A 14,329-nucleotide genomic window follows, 5' to 3' on the forward strand; every position below is an offset into this window, starting at 1 on the left:
ATATAAATGTCACAATTCTTTAGGAATTTGCGTGTAAGAAAATGTTGAACTAAACAAAAATAGTGGGCAAACTCTTGTTTTTATTTAAAATTTTGGTGTGACAGTAACAACACAGGCGCTAATGTGTTCATGGAAGAAACACTGAATTTGTTCCTTTTTTGTTGGGAAATTTAAACAAAAAAATTGACGTAAATGGTATTGTTGGAAGTATAATATGCACTTTATCCAATGGAATTGTCAGATGATGTTACTAAAAATGTTCTAACATAGGTAACACAACCACATAAACAGAAAAATAACTGCAGGCCCTCTAACTCAAACAGCAAACAAATGATTCTAAAATACAGAATAACTAAATAATTAAGCCCATTGCTGCACTTTTTACAGATAAATATTACAAATTGCATTAGGAGTATGTCAAAATGAAATAAAAAAGAAGCGAAAGTAAAAGAAAAAAGAAGTTGAAAATGTTCTGGGAAATTTCAAGAAATAAAAAACTTTTGAAGGAAAATTTCCTCAAAAAACTGAAATCGATGGTTCTGACTGTCAACGTGCAGTCAACATTTTTCATTGATGTGTTTACATAATAACAAGACAACACAACTACATGTTTTTTGGTTAGGTTTTCACACATCCATGATGTGGAATCAAAGCATTGACTTGAATTCAAGCACACTGAGTTTATAAAATATGGACAAATGCAGCCAGGACCTTTGGCTTTTACAGATCTTCCAGTTTGAATCCTCATCTGCAGACAGAAATAAGGCACGTCAACTTAATATCACATCAGAAACACTATATTTTGGCCAAATGTAAAGTGTCATAACTGAGTCTTTAATTTGATTCAAGGTTCATGGAGACAAAATATTTCTAGTCTAAAACAAAATCTACTTGATGTTGCCACCAGGAGAATAACACAAATGGAACATAGTACCAGTATCTGGGGGGAGGCAATAGGGGGCAAAAGACTTTGGAAGGGTGGCAAATGAGAATAGCTGAGTGGAAGACCATGAAATGATCAATGAAATGTTCAAAATAGGTATTTCAAACTGTTTTTAATGGTCTTATTATTAAAACAGCTGTTCTTTTAGCTGAAGCGCTATTACTAATGTTAAGAAGTAACAAAAAGACAAAAAAAAGTAGAATCTTTTGAAAGCCCAGATGGAGTGGCGCACCGAATACAGGGGCGTGGCTAGTAATTTCTAGTTTTGGGGGTGGGGGGGTCTGCAGAAAAGTATTACTTTAGTTATTTTTGCAGTGCTTAAAAAAGCTTATAATAATGATTTCTTATTTTATTTCAATAATGATAGCCTACTACTGTGAGGGAAAAACGGGGGGCAAAGTTTTTGCTGTGGGGGCCCAGCTGCCCCTATGGCTCCACCCCTGCATAAGTAGAAAAACAAAAACAAGGAAAACATTTTTGGGTCCATTCACACCAGACAATCCATACTATACCAAAGAGCCTAAAGATGCTGTGAACTGTGCACAGTAAAAGTGTTACATAATCACAGCAGTTTGGCCGAAAACCACAGCAAAAATTCGACTGCAAAAAGCAAAAAACAAAACAAAAATAAAAGCGAGAAAGAAAAGGGTACCATTTGCTGGGTGTTCTTTTTTTTCTTTTTTGTACCAAACATGCTGGCATACCAAGCCCCTAACGGGCCATTAAAGAATAAAAAAAACGAATGGGTGCGCACCCGTTACTAATGGGTGCACATTCAATTCAATTCAATTTTATTTATACAGCCCAAATTCACAACAACATTCGTCTTGATGGGCTTCGAGCTCTTTTTGCTTCAAATTTTTTTTGCTTCAATGGCCCTTTAGGGGCGGCGTACTGGGAAGTACGACAGAGTTTTAGGACCACCAAAAAAAAAAAAACATGAGTTCTAATTCAGTTGTATCGTGATATAACTCATTGCTTCTGTCTGAGGAGGCGCAATTTTGGGTATTTTCAACGTTCTTGTGCTAATAAGAACGTTTTCATTCCTCTTTATTGTTTTATGTTGAAACGGGACATTTCATCTGGAGGAGGAGGTGTATGTAACACTGTTTACTTATTCGGATGACAGGTTCATGACGTAAGGAGACAGATGAACTTCAGGGTGTGTAAATGAAAAGGATGCAGCGGTCCTCTACACCCAAAATTGTCTCTGAGCTCCTTATCATATGAAACTCCGCTTTACCGACACCGAACCCCGGAAAGCTGACTACACTGAAAATAATCTGATTTTCAGTCGCCAAGAGGTTCAGAATCTCTTTGTTTTTAAACCTATCCAGAAATAAAGCTTCACAAAAGGCTCCACATATTTCATCTTCAAGCTAGGCTCCGATAAACGGAAAACTTTGTTTTTTTTTTCCTTGTTGATCTATGACTATTTTCTCATAAATTTACAAGATTTTAAGTCGTAAATTTACGGAAAACAAAACTCTTAAATTTACGAGTTTATATCTTGTAAATTTACAAGATTTTTTTGTGTGTAAATTTACGACTTAAAATCTTGTAATTTAAAAGTTATCATGCGCTAGCATGGCTCAGCCTAAATTGTGTGATGATGGTTTGAATTGTAAACTTTTGCATGACTTTCACTTTTCAGAAACTCATGGAACTTCATCCATTCAATAAACTCACCGTGTTACTCCCGCTGAAGGACACTTGTAATCCCGGAGTGGTGCATTGTTAAAGCATTTCCTGTGATCTAAGAGGGGCTTAAAATTCACATTTGATGCAAATTTCCTCGTGCTGTTAACATTAAAGTAATAGTTTTCTTCTTGTGACCAGTTCATTAAAATCAATTTTGATGTTTGAGCAACGTTATTCAGCAAGATCATTTGGAATCTTCTCCTGGCTTACAAACAGGTTGGTGTGTTTACTTTTCATGGTTTGGGGTTGACAGAAAGAGGCTCTTGTTGGAGGCTCAAGCGTGCGCTGGCTCTGATAACATGTTTAAAGGATTTGATCGAGCCAATTCACTTTGAGAAAAAAAATCTTGTGTTGGATCAATGCTGGCATGCTGATGAGCTTTGCTCAGGTGTTGCCAGAGGCACCATGATAATGGTCAGAGCATGCAGAATCGTTGTAGGAGCCCCAACGGTTCAGGAGGAATTAATTACAGACCAAACCACAGAAACTCATCCAGTGCTCCGGCTCATCACTTTCAAAGCAGAGACATCATCCTCAAAGGTTTGAGGTCACAGACACTTTGTTACACTTTCTTTGTCCAGGAAATTAAAGCGCTTTCGAGGCCAACCCTGTAATTTCATCTGCACAGAGCCGAAATCCCCCTTAAAGCACAAAGACATTCTGCTGTCGACAAAACACACAAGTCCTTGTAGGATTTGATCATTTATGATGTTTAAATATTTAGAACACGAAATAAAACTTAATTCAGAATTATTAAAGACCATTTAGAATGACATGCCAACATAGCAGCTGATCGCCTAGAAGATTCATTTTGTTCTCATGTCTGGTTTGTGCAGAGATCTGCACAGTCAAAGCCCCCACCCCTTCCACTTTTCCTCTTCCATCCACTCTGCCCCAGTTCTGGGATAGTCCCATCTGCTTTGACAATCTGTTTTGATGGAAATCAGTTGGTTTTTTTCCCCCGCCTCTCTCATCTCAACTGACTGCTCTTGCGGTTTTCACTTGAAGTTTCCGTGTTTTCAGGGTTTAGAGGGTTTAGATGAAACTTGGGTATGATCACAGCCTCCTCATTGCCACCATCGCTCAGCCAGTCTCATACAACAAGACCCCTTAATTTTGATTTGATTCTCAGTCAAATAATTACTTTGACATGCATACAATGGAGCTTAGTTAAAATAAAAAGGAAAGTTAGACTGTCTGGGGTCCTTTTCTATTCCTGACTTCTTATCTTTATACAAATCTATTTAAGAATCACAAGAAAAGAGGAAAAAATAAAAGCATCAACATTGGTCACAAGTTCCTAAATTTAAGTCTCTTGCTTTTGGTCCCCACAAAATGCCTGTACAAATTAATTGTAAATAAAGAGACCAAAAAAGTCGTAAGATTTTTTCAAAAAGCATTTGGGGTGTCTAATTAGTGGATACTTTTTAAATATTTATTCATGCAAACACTATTTTTGTGCATTATTAATGTCAACATAAAAGTAGATTCAAAACACAATTAAAAAAGTAAGACTACCAGTCTTATTATAAGGTTATTGTGTCTTACTTACTGATTTTTCCTTTTTTTTTGACTCCCCAAATTCTGCAGACTGTGCAAGGGCCTTGTAAATGCTGCTTGTGTGATAAGCATGCAGCCTGAGTGTTTGAAATGAGGAAATTAGACAATCAGAGTGTAGTTTGTGTGTCACCTGCACACCCTGTGCATGCAGCGTTTGCTCTGGGTCAGTAGGGGCCCAGTACTTCCATATTAATAACAACTAGAGTGTGGCGTAAGGCTGTGGTCTCCAAACTTTTTTGAACTGACCTGTTTAATGTCAGAAAACATTTTCAAGAACCACTCGGAATGAGGGTGAAGTGGGCGTCTGATTGTTTTTAGCTTCCGGTTCCTCTTAACTTTTTAGGGTAAATTCATCCTCTGTGTAATATCTGCATCCGTTTTAAACTTTATTTCTAAAGTAAAAAGCATTAAATGTGATATAGATTTTCCCTTAAAGTCCCACTCCAATCATTTATTTTCAAAGCCATTGGTCTTTTGATTGTGCTGTTTTTGGCCAAAATCATAAAACCTGTGTCGTTTTCTAATGCCATCCCCACTCTGCAATGGGGAGGGTGAGCCCTGCGGGTCACGACTAGCCAGCCCCCAGGTCTGTCCCCACCCATGCACTCTCGCACACACACAATCTTCTGGTTGCCCCCCACCCTCCGTCACCACTCAGTAACCCCCTCCGGCCGATCGACCCCCCAGCGCCGCACGCTCAACCACCACCAGGATTAACAGTTTAAAGTTTTGTATACAAGTATACAAAATATGGTCAATTGTATTTTATTTGCTGACAGAGCAAATAAAATATAATTAAAAGTTACTTATTATGGGGTTATTGCAGGAACTAAGGACATCATTGTTCAACCCTTGTGTTGTACAGAGGATCTGCTGGGCTTCCCCCTTTTTAGTGGAGAAGACCGGCCAACATTCATCTTTCTATCTGCTCCAGGAGTAGTAGAGCAGTCCATTTCACCACTGAGTTTCTTGAGTCATGGACCCCACCAACTCTGTCAATTCAACTTCGCTCTAATTTGCTGCTGAAGAGATCCAGTAAAAAATAATATAAAAAAAGGATAAATTCCAGCTGGTAGAAAACTTTTATCTCTATATCTTATGATGTGAGTGCTGAAAGAGTAAACACAGTTAAAGAGAGTCAGCAAGAAAACAAGATCGGAGAGCTGACTCCCCCTCATAGCCCCTCCCAAACTTATCTCTATGGAATTACTGAGTCTAGCATCACAAACTCTGTCTCTGTCAACAACTGCCAATGCATCTTCAGACGATAAATTGCCATCAACAAGGAAAAACTTTAACCAAGCCAGACAAGGATGCAGAAGGAGAGTTTTTTTTCTTCCTGTTTTTGTTTTCCTGTGCTCAGGCATTGTGAATATTCTTTTGTACCTTGCCTTCTAACTCCTTCTTTTTATTTTGAAGATGAGGAGTGTTTTAAAATGCAAAGGTGACTGGCTTTTCCTCTTCCCCAAGTGCATTCCTGTTCCACAAGACATCAACCCCCATCCCTTCTTCTCTTCTAAAACCTCTTCTTTTCCGTGTTTGCTGTCTCTCACACTTGTAGCAGATGATGGCACCGCCTCAGAATTATTTTCTTCTCTCAGTCAAAAACAGTCATACTCGATTCTGATTTTAGGTGGAGTGGTTCATTTCTGAATGAACGTGCAAGTGCAAGTCTTTCAGTTGTTGCGTCTGAAAAAGAAAAGTTATTTGAAAGAAAAAAAAAAACTATCCAATATACTGTATGGCTTTCACGACTCACCAAAACTGTCAGATGCACACTTTTCAAGGAAATGTAAAAAATATAACCCTTCAAACCATACAAAAACTAGAATATTTCAGTTTTTCCCCCAATACAAATCTAAACTAGAAAAAAAATGAAAGGATAGCATATTTTATTTTTATTTCTTATTGAAAAATTTTATACATGACATTTCAACCCATCAGGATTTCTGAGCCAATTTATGTTTGCTTACCGTAAACTAAAGTAAAAAAAAATCAAATTTGCTGCATTGCTGAAAAGGATTTTGCAACTACTGGATTTTTTTCCAGCCACAACACTGGACGGTTTCAGCATTCATTTCACAAAACATGTCTTTTAAAAATGACTTCACTATAAAATAGCTTGGATTACGATAATCTACAAATGTGTTTTTAGCATTCCAAAACAACACTTCTTTTTTGTTCCTAATTATTTTTCATCAATGGATTCAGTTTTCATATTATTGTTACAACAGTTAAGACGTTTTCATTTGTGTTACTTAACATACATTTTTTTTTAAGTTTTAAACTATATTACAAATAAAGTTGTTTTTCAAATTAGGACATTTTTAACTGGCCAGGAGTACAAAAAAGGAGAGTGCTGCATTTTGATTTTTAGCAAGTCTTTTTCTGTATCACCACAAAGTTATGTTTTACAAAAAAAAAATTTTTTTTAAATATCTATACCACTTGTAAAAAATAAAAAAAAAAGTATGACGAAGTATAAGAGCCACTATAAAAAACAAAAATAAAAATAAATTTATAATTCGTGAGAATAAAGCTCTAAAATTATGAGAAAAAAGTCAATATTTAATTATTTATTCATTTTCTATACCGTTTTTTCCTTTCTGGGTCACGGGGCTGCTGGAGCCTATCCCGGCCACTTATGGGCGAAGGTAGGGGATGCCCTGGACAGGTCGCCAGTCTGTCCCAGGGTAGACTGTCCACAATCTCACACCCATTCACTCTCCCACTCACACCTATGGTCAATTTAGAGTTGCCAATCAACCTATGAAGCATGTTTTTGGACGGTGGGAGGAAGCCGGAGATCCCGGAGAGAACCCACGCATGCACGGGGGAGAACATGCAAACTCCACACAGAAAGGTCCCTCATTGATGTTGTTTTTCACGTCTCCCAGCCTGGACTTGAAACCAGGGGCCTTCTTGCTGTGAGGCAAGAGCGCTAACCGCTGCACCACCGTGCATTTAATTATTTAACTTTGTGAAAATACAGGTGGTTGTATTTGCCTCCATCCATTTTACATGTTGACTAAATCCATCAATGCATCCATTTATGTTTTTTTTTATCCTAGGAATACATGTACCATGATGCATTTGGACCTCTGCAACTAAACTGCCAATGGCGTCAACGGCTCGCCTGTCGGAAATTCACTGCTTATGAGTCAGGAATCTTCTTAAGATGTTCAGTGTCCTCCTTTCAATGTCCTTATTTTTATGATAAAACTATGTTGACTCACTAAAAAACTTAGCATTTCCTTATTTGTAAAAGCAAAGCGTAATGAAGGACAATCCACTCTACATCTCTTGTACATCATATCTTAATTTTTTTATGTTGTATATATTTTCTTAGTAAACAAACTATTGCTTCATAAATGTAAGACTTCAGTCTCTCAACTAATAATTCATGAAACTTTATTTCCAACTTCATCATTGCAAAATATTGACTCTTTACTCATAATTATACGTGTTCACTCCCATAAAATGACAACTTTTTTCTCACAATTTTAGGACTATTCTTGTAAAATTGTGACTTCTCATATTTTTGTTACCGGTACTTTATTTTCATAAATAAACTATTTCAATAATTTATTTTTTGGTGGCCCTAATACTCAGCTGGGGAAAAAAAGAAACAGCTTTTATTTTTGTGTTTACCCTAACCCTGTCAGAGTCCCAGCATTAAAACTATGATAGTTTCTGCCTTTAAACCGTTTGTCCATTTACAACATGAGCCTTTGGAGGCTAAAACCACTGAGACGCGGACAAAAAGCAGAATCTAAATCAAGTGAACGTGCATTAATTCAGCAACTTTCCCTCATATTCTTGAATGGTAAATTTCACTTTATCATTCTTGAAGAGTTCCTGGTGTTTATGCAACTTCTAGAGAAGATAAAGTTTCCACATGAATGCAGAAATTAACTTCTTAACACCTTTGGTGTCTACCTCAACACGTCCACTTCCTTTGCTAATGCTCCCAAAAGCCGTGAGGTTTGACATCTCTCTTAGCTTAGATTTGGAGCAATAGAGCTATCAGAAGAGCAGTTGTTATGACGTTTATGATGGCCAGCAGGCAATGTGAAAACGTCCTACAAATTCTGAGCCAAATTAACAACCTTATATAATTTCCTAACATTGTCCATAAATCAGAAATAATTCAGAAAATCCTCCAGATTGTCCTTGTCCAAATTTTAACCACTCAAGGTGTGATTCTAGAAACATTTCTGGTTTCTGCTACCATCAGCACTTTCCAAGGCATATACTGTATGATTAAGATAAAATAACAATATATAGACGTAGGAGTAAAAGGTGTTTATGCCTGTCTACTTCATCCATTTACATCTTCTACTATAATTATATGACATGGGTATTATGTTAGTATTTCTGCTACTGAACAACGTAAAAAAAGAAAAAGTGCCAAGGAAGAATTACAGTGACTATTTACTGTCCCCCATGGCATCTGTTTTCTCAGGAGATTGTACTTCCTTTTCAGCATCATGTGTGATGCTACTCCTTCTTTCTTCACAGTACATGCTGCTCTGTTCATCTTACATCCATCCCTTCATGAATCAGTTGAGTGGATAGTAAGAACATCCACACGAACCAAAAGGAGAGCTTAAATCTGTTTAAAGTTAAAACGGCACAAGAAAGAAGGCCTGAGATATTTGTGGAACATCCAGACAGGGAGGGTGAAGGCTGCTGATGGCAGAGAGGAGAGTAAACCAAGTCTGTTTTTGGCTAATCCCAACTTGAAACGCCACAGTATCAATTACTGAGTGATTGAAAAGCGATGTGACTGCGTGTGCAGCCATTCAGCAGGGTAGAAGAGGATGTAGTGGATAAATAGTGAGTTCCACAGATTGAGAATGTTTGTTTTTACAATGTGACTATGGGACATCAGCAGCTGTATAATTGCCCACCATTTATGTAATATAAATTTCATGGCAGCACGCTGATTCCTAAAACGGAGCTGTACAGTTTGGTTTCTTCTGCCCCAAATACCAAGCTACTGTTTTTGACCCGTCGTCTTCAACCCTTCAGCAGTTGAAGACAATGTTTTAAGTTACATTTTATTTCTGCTTGAAATGTTGAAAGGGACAGCTTTCATCAAACTTTCTCCATCCCTTCTCTGTCTTTTTTCCATCTCTGTGCTAAGTGTTAAGTGATAGGCCATGGCTTGGGCTTCTTCGTTCAAAAGACAGGCACATCATTAGGGGAGCTGAAGAGCGCATCTCCTTCCCCCAGGGGAGGGATGACAGTCCATCACTGCCTTGGGGCTTACCTTACTTTTCGGCCAAAGGAATCAAAGAAAGCACAGTGAAATTTGAATGGAATAGGATGACACTCTCACAAAGGTTCCATGCTGGCCCAGTTTTAATTCCGCTGTTAAGAAGTGAGAGGTTTAAAAGCGCAGGTAATTTTGAAGTGTTTAGTCATTGGTTACATGTCAGACCATTCTACAAGTTTGACATCTGTAAGAGTGAATCAATTTATATTTTGCAGGAAGAAAACAAAAAAATTTTGTTGTTAGATGTAATGGAGATTGTAAAAACGAAGGATTTAAGACTTGACACAATGCTTGCACCTTTTTCTTTAGTCGTATTCTTGGTTTGCTAAAGAGCGACCCAAAATTCCAAGACTTTCATCTAAAATTAAAGTGCAGGACAACAGAGAGCACGCCTGTAAATCTAAAAAAACAGAATCACCGTGCTTATGGCTCCCATCATTCCAATAACTCAAAAAGAAGCTACCAAGGAGGCCGATAATTATGCAAATATGCAATGTGGTATTGAAGCTGTGAAACTACTTTGATTAGCCACACTTCTGAATGAGTGAAACAAATCTCTTCACTGCTACAAAGAAGCTGTCTAAGAAATGTGTGTCGTACAATCTGATGTTATTATTTGTTGGAAACATGGCCTGTTTTATTTTCTACAGTGCTGCTGTATCATGACTAACAAATAGACTTTGTATTTAAAGAAAATACATTTGCTAGATTAGAAGTTTTCAAGATTCATTCAAGTTTTCTGCACTGCAGTAAACAATGTTAGCTCCACAGCAAAGCACAAGGTCAATTCATGAAGACCCATTCTCATTACACATTGTGTTTTTGGAGTTTTCTATCTGATGGAGGGCATATACAAAGAAAATTAAGCGAAAAAGGTGTTTTTTACTTTTTTCAAATTGTAGTTAATCAGGAGCAGATGAACCAAATGAAGTTTGAAAAAGATCATATTTTGTTGCGTTAAAAAATAACACTGGACAGGTCATCAGCTCCCTTTTCTGCTCCATTCTGATGCGTCCACTTGAAGACAAATAGATCCATGTACGTCTTTGTTTTCCTCGTCTGAGCTGGCATCTGGCTCAAAACTGTACGGCTGGAAAGCTCCAATGTAACTCGTGATTTTTGTTGTACCGGTAATCTTGTATCGGTAATCTTGCATCGGTAATCTTGCAAGAAGACAGCTATGACACAATAAGAGTTTGTGACATTTAGATTGTCGGGAAAACAGGGAGAAGCAATGTGTCTCTCAAAAGATTTTTCCAGTCTGAATACATCCTTAGACTGCAGATCCGAATTGGACCTTTATCCAAATTTTCATTTGGGTTGTTAACAATGTCATAATAAATTAAATTTATCTGTTTTTTTTTTTTGTGTGCAGTGTAAATATGATGAGATTCTGCGTTAAAATATTAACCGAAGCCGATTAGGAAACACTCATCTTCAATTCAGAGGTGCCTGTGATTTTTTTTCTCTGCTTGGTTTCCAGGGTGATGCAGAAAGTCTCAGACCAGTGTTATTATTTTCACCTTTGACACCACTCCCTGTGTTTCACTGATAAGCTGCAATGATCTGGTTCATGACCATCCTTATCCTTTACCATTCATTCCTTCTCCATCTGTCAACTGTTTCATCCATTTTGTCTCAAAAAGGAAAATGGCTAACTGAGATTTACAATGATGGAAAAAAGTTCAATTCAATTCAATTGTATTTGTATAGCCCAATATTTACAACAATAATCATCTCAATGGGCTTCATACCAGTAATTGTGTAATAAACATGAATCATAAAGAACACAAAGTCAGGTCATAGAATTAAATAGCTGATTGCTAAACTAAACTAAACAGACTAAACTAAACTGAGCATCCCTGCCCTGAGACCCTCCTTCGCGGTAAGGAAAAAAAAGCCTTAAAAAATTTCAGATTCCGAAGAAAAAAAAAGGAGGGGGGGTAGAGGGGAGTCTTGTCAGTAGACTGTGGGTACAATCATGGATAGATTGTAGTGCAGGCGGGATCTGGAGGTCCCTTGAAAATATTTATGTGGATTGCAGTCGGGTCAAGTCAAAGATGGGTTAAGATGCAGTCAGGATCTGGAGCAGCCTGCTAGCAAGTAATTGTTATTGTTAAATATTCTCTGATTACTAGCTGGTCAGGCAACAAGCCTGTCCATAGAGGAATGTGATCAAATGATGGAAATATCCTGAAGAACTAAAATGTAAGTGCAAATTTAAGGTGGTGAATGGCTAAAATAAAACTCCCAGCAATAAATGATGAAATCAGTGTTTATCTTAATGTGGGTATTCTTTTTTTTTAATAATTGTGGCTTAGTTAGAACATCATCCTCTTAACTATAAATTAGCACAAAAAACACAAAAAGGTTTTTATTGAATACACAAAATAATTTGAATGAAGAACAACTGGTTTTATTTACTTATTTTTTAAACAGTGGATGCTTCCATATGTATTGTATTCAATCGGTGGTCAGGCCACACTGTTCATTGAGCAGAAATCTTTTCTCAGTTCAGATGTTCCACAAAATAAAACAAAAGTTTCCTTTTTGTATTGTGGCAGGAAAAAAAAAGACAAGCAATAAATTATTTTATTGTCTTAGGCCACGAGTGACGAATAAAAAATATAATTCATTTTTTATTGTTTACCAAAAAAATAAAAGACAGAAATGACTTTCAAGGAAAGATTACAACTCACCAGCTAAAATCTAAAACTTGGCAATATCTGGATCTGCGCCACTTACTTTATTGTGGGTGAACTATAGTTTTATTCAAATCACATAGCAAAAATAATGACGGTTATATAAATCATATATGATCGTGCAAAATTCATTCTAAATATTAAGAATGCAGGGGTGCTTTGTGATATGGGAGGGAGCCAGAAATGCAATTTTAAGGGATAGATGAAGACAGCGGTTAAAGTAAAATATCTTGTAAGCTGAACCAAAGTATAGAGATGTTGAAGTCGCTAAGGGGATGTTATTAATGTCTTATATTCAGCAATATAGGTACTTATCAGTGCCATAATCCTGTGTTGACTTCTCCAACAATATTGTAATTTTCTGATCCTATACGCTGTCTTGCCATTATCTCAGCAGAGCTGTAGGCAGGTAGAAGTAAAAAAATATATTTCTAAACACCTAAACGCCTCACTTTTTGAAGGTTTAAAAAAAATGGGGACAAAGTTTGCTCCCCTGTGCCACTATTTTAGTTCCTGACGTCCCTATTCCACAGAGAGCATTCTGACTACTGCTAGTCACAGCCACGACATTACATTGCTATCATAAATTCACCTGTAATATCACACAGAAAAGAAACGGATCTATCCTTAAAAATAAAACTGATTAAAAAAAATTTTTTACTCAATAAAACCATTTTTTGGGGTATTTTCAGGTATTTTTGCTAAACTCATATAGCAAATCAAAATGCTTTTATTACTGAAGACAAGGCAAACACTTGGCCATGAACTCTAACTTTGACACAATTGTAGGTCAAATCGGCTTAGCGATTAAAGATGTAAAAAAATAAATCACAACTTTTACTTTACTAAAAATATATATGTATATAACAATCCCTCATAAATATTTGATGCATCCATGGTCTATTTATTGACTCTTCAGCTGTGTGCTTATTCTGGCTGCCACAAACCCCGGTGAGAATAGATTCCTCTGAAATATTCGGTGGCAACCCCCCTGTAACTGTCGGAAGCGTTACAGTGGCAGTAAGACAGCGAATGCCCCCGTTTAGTGTGTAGCAATGCTTTCTGTGGCTTTTTGCCTCCTCCTCCTGTTGTCTCGCCTTTCTTATTAACATGCACTTAAATTCCCTTTGTTCTCTCAAGTGCTCATTAAAGAATTCACTGCCTTCTGATGTCTATAGTTTTACATAATTAGAACCCAAGAGGGTTCCACGTGTGCACTAAAGTTCTCCATTTGTTTTACTCTGCATTAGAAGAGCAATTTGTTTAATTTCTCTGGAGTTTAACCTTGCTGACTGTGATGGAAATGCACCTGCAAATGTTGTAGTCACTCAGATCAGCCGTGAGAAAACACAGCTATTGTCTCAGATAAATGCAAAAGAATGAAAATACTTTAAAACGTGTCAGTGGAAGAACGCTGTGCACCATTTTTTTTTATTTTTCTGAATAAACATTGATATAAAAAATATAAAAAAGAGTAAGCTTTTCAGTGTTTTTGTATGCTTTTCTTAAAAAGATTTTGTGAAATTTGTAGGTTTTTCCTGTAGTAAATGTAAAAATTTTACTTCTAAAATGCTAATTTGCTGAGTTTTTCAAACAAGCTGAACAACAAACAAACTTATATCTTAAAATAGTAGAAAGTTAGCATTTTTATGTTTATTAAAATTTCAAACTTATTTAAGCAGTGCCAAGAAGCAGCAAAAACATAAACAGAAGACCTTAAATTCTCTCAGTGTAGCTGCACATCTCAATTCTGCTTCCATATCTGAAAAAGGATAAGCTTTTAGATTCTGATTGAAGTGGGTAAACATTCAAAATCCTAATTAACAGTTTGTAACAGTATCTAAAATAGTAGAAAAAGTGAAAACTAAATGGGGTTTAGACAAAGGTATCAACTGTGGTCATGATTGACCAAGCCTTTAGAAACACTAGATTTTTCATTTAGTTTGCCAATTTTAATGATTTATTAAATCCATCCATCCATCCTCAGAATCCGATGTTTCCTTTTTGGGGTCACGGGGCCGATGGAGCCAACCCAGCCACCGTTGGGTTAAAGGCGGGGTATCCTTTGAACAAAAATATGTCAACAATAAAAAACTATTATTCCCACATTTAAACAATTTTTTGTGTTTGTGATATGCTTGT

This window comes from Oryzias latipes, chromosome 20 (genome assembly GCF_053564925.1).
Source record: "Oryzias latipes strain Hd-rR chromosome 20, Olatipes_Hd-rR_3.1".
In the NCBI taxonomy this organism is placed as follows: Eukaryota; Metazoa; Chordata; class Actinopteri; order Beloniformes; family Adrianichthyidae; genus Oryzias; species Oryzias latipes.